The sequence below is a fragment of the Cupressus sempervirens genome, chromosome 5 (genome assembly GCF_028749045.1).
Source record: "Cupressus sempervirens isolate cs-2001-9-10 chromosome 5, ASM2874904v1, whole genome shotgun sequence".
Classification (NCBI taxonomy): Eukaryota; Viridiplantae; Streptophyta; class Pinopsida; order Cupressales; family Cupressaceae; genus Cupressus; species Cupressus sempervirens.
Window position 1 is genome coordinate 629,101,723 of NC_143122.1, and position 6,000 is coordinate 629,107,722.

The following is a 6,000-nucleotide window of genomic DNA, read 5'->3' on the forward strand; positions in this document are numbered from 1 at the left end:
GGAAAAAGGTGTCCAAAATTGTTGATTTCAGGAAAAAGGTGTCCACTTATACCCCCCTTTTGGCACAACAACTTGGTGCACTTACCCATAATAACTGAGTGTTTTGTCACTACCTTGTCAAAACCAAAATGAGATTAACAATCTCCCCCTTTGACATGAGTGGAAATAACACTTTATCATGGTATACACATACTTCTCTTAGGCATACATTTGGAAAAATGCAATCATTATCTTAACAATTTTACTCCTCCTGAGTAAATAGTTCACTTCTATTCTATGACTCCTCCTGAGTAGTTATTTGTCTTGACAAAATTTCTTCAAAAACTTCAATATCCCCCTTTTTTTTACACTTATTCATTTGGGTGGTACACTTATAGTGTGTTTGTTCAATAATGGCTTATGTACTTGCATGATAGTGGCCAAAGTGAAATCCCAATTAGTACTTGCCACATCCAATTTTTGGATATGGATTTCTAACCTTGCAACCATATCAACTAAGCCTTCATGAGTTGAAAGATGTGAATCTTTCTTGATCAATACTTTGACTTGTGCTAGTTCTCTCTGTAGAACTTTCATGTGTGGAGTCAACATGGATTGGATACTTTATAAGAGTGGATCTGATATTTACATCTTTCACTTATAGCTCAACAAGCCTACTCTAAATTAGCATCAATCTCTGAAAGTGTAATTGGCTCATTGCAAGAGACACATGTAATGAATTTCTAGTGGATTTCAATTCTCCTTGCAACTTGTCAATTAGTTGTTGAGTCTCTTGCATAAAGATATCAACATCACATAATGTCTTTTTTAGAGAATAGATGTTCTCCAAAATTGTCTTCACACCCTCTACCTTAGTTGCTAAATCAACTTGATTGAGTGCAATGGCACTAGATATCTTGTCCACAAATTTGGTGTGAAACTTCTTCTTAGACCATTTGAGCAATTTTACATTGGTATCTCAATCCTCATCTTTATTTTATCAACAATAATTACAAGTTTCTCAATAACTAGTTTATTAGCAAAAGAATCTCTAATGGCAAATGCATCAACACAAATATCTTTAATGTCATGAAGCACGCAGTTTTGTTTGTGCTCCCACCTCACCTGGACTTTTTTTAATGGCCTCTTAAAGAACTAACATTTCTTCAAGTGTGATTGTTGTAAGATCAAATTGTGGTAAAATAATCACCTCATCTAGAATAAAATCACCATAAGATGTAGTCTTAGTACTCAATGAGGTTGGTACTTAGCCTTGCTATCTATAATGGTGTGTCCTATGAACTCAATCATTGAAGAGTCTGGCTACTAGATGTAGGTGTAAGAACTAGTAAGGTAACTAGTGCCTATATTGCAACTTGTTATTCTGCTCCAATAGTCAACCTTTTGCTCTTTCTCCTGTTCATTCTTCTATTTTCTTAAGTTTTTTACAATGGGGTTGTTGCTAGTGTTCCTTCTTTGTCATACCTCTTTTCATTTCCTTCAGCATCAACTTCCACCATAGCTAGTAGACTTGAACTTTCTAGACTTGTCAGTTATGTACCTGGTGTGTCTGCCTCTTTGTCCTTCATCTAAATGACTATGGTAGGCATTGTGAATGGTGCTTGTGTGGGCCCTTCTTTCTATTCAAGAGTTACACCTTAATCTTTGATCTTGTCTTGTGGCTCGGCTACTTTTTCCTTTGCAACACTTCATGGCACTGAAGATGTATCTATCTTTTTCTTAGAAATAGTGGATGCAATCTCAACCTTTTGAGATTCATCAATCTTCACCAATACATAATTTATGCATAAATTTATAGTATTTGAATATTCTTGTTGCAATTTCCTTATATCCTCCTCACTCAATGGATCGACATTCTGAGTGGATTTATTTGGTATATCCTCAATAGTGACTACGTCCTGTTCACTTTCATTTATTGTCTATGGAGGACTAGTTATCGGTACATTAGCATCTTTTGCACCCTGTGCATCGTATTGCTCTTCTTTAGCTATTTCAACCTTGTCTATTCCATCTTTAGTTTCCTCTATAGTTGCTTCCTTTATTGTTTCATCTTTTGCAGTGTCTTCCTCTTCTTGCTCTCCTTTCTCAATTATGGCTTTTGTGGATAACCCATAAATAGATTTCCAAATAAATGTTCTCTTAGTTACCACATCTTCTACTTGCTTCTTTAAAATATGAAATGATCTATATTTAGGAGAAAATTTTCCTTTGTGTGTTTCCATTGCCTTGATATTGAGTATTATCTTGTTGAATGGTCAATTCCTTTCTTCTCTTCAATGAATTTTTTAGTTCCTCTCTTTCTTGCTTGAGTTGATGTAGGGCAAGTTGTATTTCAATCTTCTGGTTCTCAATAGTCTTTTCCCAATTGTAGACTTCTAGATTTAAGATCTTATCTCCAAAGTTGTCAAACTTTCCTTTCTAGAGAACAGGGCTCTGATACCAATTGTTATAAATAACAATGGGAAAGTAAGTTCCGAGGGGGCAAGGGGGGAGGGGGGAGGGGGGGGCTTAAATTTTTTACCTTAAAAACATATTACCTTCATCCATCTCATAACTTAACATGCAAATAGAAATATGTAACCATTCATCACATGTAAAACATGAAATAAATCAACACATAACACATGAGATTTGGTTACCCAGAAACCCTCCAAGGAGAAGGTAAAACTAGGGTGTGGATGATACCCACAAATCTTCACTACTGCACTTGTAAAGTGTGGCCTATTATAGCTACAATGTTTAGATCATAAACTATGATCTACCCTATGAGGGGTCTACCCTATTAAAGGCTTACAAAAGATTGTTAGGTCTCACCTTGCTAGAGGATTTAAACTCACAATAAAGTAAGCACTCGGTTAAGAGATTTACAAAAGCTTGTTAAGACTACTTTGTATCACTTGTTAGAATGATTCAACACCATGATCCATTAGTTAGGACCTTACTGCTTGATGTCAAATCTACTCTTTACGAGTTATCTCTTGATCCTCCTGATCAAATCTATCTTCTCTAACCTTTGACTGCTTGTCTCTATTCATCCAGACTGATTCTTTATTAGAAAACTCTTTCTTAGCTATCATGTCCATACTTCCTTCACACTAGATACTCTCCCTAGTATCTTCCTTTTCCACATTAGGTTACCCTTAGGGTTTCCTTCTTTTATAAACATCATGGAGACCAAATTAGGTTAGAATCAATGGTTGTGGTTGATCCATATTGCAGCCTAATGCTTCCCTTAATCTGATTGGTTGCATACATATCATAGGGATGTGTAATATGACTCCCTCCTTATTCTTGATAATCAAAATTTCATGTTTATGTTATCAAAAAAGTGGTTTACATAGAAGTTTGTGCCATTACAAACATTTATGCCAAAAAAATTTTACTTGACATCAATAGACTCTGATGCTTGGCCTTCACTATGCTCTAAATATTGTTACTCGACTTCTGTATAACTTGACACTTGTTATTAGTCAAAACCTAAATCACTTAACATATATAGAATGCTTGAAACTGGAGTGACTCGACACATACTATCTACTTAGAACATATTAGTTCTTGACACTGACTAGTAATATTACTCAGCATGCACTATCTGGAGGCTTATGCTTGGGATATACAATGCACTCGACTCACACTATTTTCTGTTAGATAATGACTAAGTGTTTTATCACTGCCTTGTCAAAACAAAAATGAGATTAATAGTGCATGTACAATAAGGCACAAGATATATAATAATCTACATAGTGTCCTTAGATGACACTACTCAAATCAGAAGGCAAAACAAGGCAAAATAACTAAAATTAGAATCCAAATGGAATATGACACTTTATCTCAGTGCATTTACAAGAATGCATACAAATGATGTCTACAAAGACAAAAAAAGACATAAGGTTGATACAATAGATAATACAACCCATGACAAATCATTTGAAGCAACAAAATCAATCCTTGAGTCTAAAACAACCAAGATATCCACCAGAATGCAAAAATACAAAAAAATGAATAAAATGTACCTGGAAAAACAACTAGCATCACTGGAAAGAGCTCTGAAAGGCCTTTCCAATGACATAAAGAATTCCCAAATCAAAGATTGGATGCTTAAGATATGTCTTTCAGAGTGCAAAATAGAACTCCTAACGTTGATATAAAAGAAAGCCATAAAAAAATAAAAGTTGAAAGTTGGTTACCAATATGATAGGCTCCAAACCAACTTTGCAATAATATCTCATTTGTAGAAAACAGAGTCTGTATGCTTGAGATATTAGCAAAAAATGTGTAGGTAGCTCCAAACAAAGCTAGAAGGGGTAGCAAGAGTGTTGATGTAGTGCTGGCATGGCGTTGATGTCAGCAAGTGATGAGCCCAAATTTGATGGTCAAACGATCATCAAGATGAAAAAATGCTTTAAAAATGACCCCTAGTAGAAAAAAATCCAATCACCGAAAATAATACAGAGATGCCAAAAAATCACTATTGCTAAGAAACAAAGGGTCGATGTTGGAAACAAACACTATGGCACAAAATTTTACATGTGGAAAAAAAGGTATTAGTTTTGTATGCCAAAAAATAGAACAAGAACCAAACACTAGGGAAAAAATGCCAACGCATCTCAAAAACTACCATGATTTTTTCTGTTAAAATACCAATCACTAATGCATTTGAAAAACACAATCAAAGTGCTGAAAAACTAAAAAACCACCAAACATTAGGAACAACTACCAAAAATTGTGGCAATCATGGAGGCCACGTGGTGGTAGGAGAGGCAAAGGTACACAAGGTAGAGAGCCTAGCCAATAAAAAAGGCAGTATGGAAGAGCTAAAAAAAAAACACAAGAATCTCGCCTCCATCTAATCCCCAAAAGAGGAGAAAATAGATAAGGAGGCTGCATGTACCTATGAAGGAGGTCATGTGTTCCATCAAATCACTAATGGAAAGTACACAAAATTGCTTAGGAATTGAAAGTGGTGACTCCCTCATAAAAATGTCAAATTTACTGCCAATACCGAAAGAAGGGCCCGACTGACATAGCATGATAGCCGAGATTTGATGTGGGGCCCCAAAATAGTAGGTTGAGTTGTTCTTGGAGTACGATTTTAGTGGGTCCACTGCTACCAATTGCACAAGCCACAAAAGGTGTTAGAAAATTGGCGTTCAAGGCATGACATGACATTGGGTGAGGTTGAGTTTCATTGAAAGTCAAGGTGAAAGCCCAATAAACCACTGTAGTTGTCGATGAAAGTAAAAACTCCAGCTCAAACAAAATCAATCCTCTAGTCTAAAATAACCAAGATATCCACTAAAAAGCAAAAATAAAATAAATAAAATAAAATGTACCTAGAGCAAAATCCAGAAAAATAAATAGCACCACTGGAAAGAGCTCTAAAAGGCCTTTCCAATAATATAAAAAATTCCCAAATTAGAGATTGGATGCTCAAGATATGTATTTTATAGTGAAAAATAGAACTCCTAACTTTGATATTAAAAAAGCCATAAAAATGCATCAAAACTGAAAATTACTTACACCAATATGATAGGCTCAAAACCAACTTTCCAGTGATATCTTGTTTGCGGAAAATAGAGTCTATTTGGTTGAGATATTAGCAAAATATGTGAAGGTAGGTCTAAATAAAGCCAGAAGGACTAGCAATTGATGTAGTGTTGTCATGACGTTGATGCTAGCAAGTGACGAGCCCAATTTTGATGGTCAAATGGTCGTCGAGATGAAAATAATGCCTAAAAAATGACCCCTACCAAAAAAAAATCCAATCACCAAAAATAATATAGAGATACCAAAAAATCACTTTCGCCAAGAAACAAAGGGTCGATGTTAGAAACAAACCCGATGGCCAAAAAGTCTACATGTGGAAACAAAGTAAAGAAAAGGTCGACTAGTGCCAAAAAAATGCACGTGAATCAAAATCCCTAAAACTGTATGCAACCCAAGATTTGAAAACCCAAAAAGGATGTGAGCACTGGAATAAGTTTGGGCTCAATGCAGATG